This window comes from Wasmannia auropunctata, unplaced genomic scaffold, assembly GCF_000956235.1.
Source record: "Wasmannia auropunctata unplaced genomic scaffold, wasmannia.A_1.0 LD336095.1, whole genome shotgun sequence".
Taxonomy (NCBI): Eukaryota; Metazoa; Arthropoda; class Insecta; order Hymenoptera; family Formicidae; genus Wasmannia; species Wasmannia auropunctata.
Genome location: NW_012026795.1, coordinates 818,231 through 818,830, shown reverse-complemented (window position 1 = coordinate 818,830; position 600 = coordinate 818,231).

Genomic DNA, 600 nt, shown 5'->3' with positions numbered 1-600 from the left:
CGCGCCTTATGTGCATTCAGTAACAGACTGTAATAATAATTTTTTTTAATTTTATTTCATTTTAGCTACAAGTTTAGGCTGCTGCCTAAGCCCGGTAACAGTAAACCCGGCACCACCACCACCACCATCACCGTCACCGGCAACGGTAGTGGCACCGGCACCACCACCGGCAAGTGCAGTGGCACCGGCACCATCACCGACAAGTGCAGTGGCACTGGCACCATCACCGACAAGTGCAGTGGCACCGGCACCACCACCGGCAAGTGCAGTGGCACCGATAATGGTAGCACTCTGGCCACCGCCACCATCCGCATCCAAAAATGCGATGAGGAAGGGAAGGTAATATTAAGTTCTTTTTATTTTTTTTTATTTTTTGTAGTAATTATTTCTCTTGATTTACACAGTGCGCACGCATGCGCGCGCGCACGCACCCACGCACACACACGTACACACTCATACACACGCACACGCGCACACGCACACGCGCACACGCGACACGCGCACACGCGCACGCGCACGCACGCACACGCGCACGCACGCACGCGCACGCACGCACGCACGCAACGCACGCACACACACACACACACACACACACACACA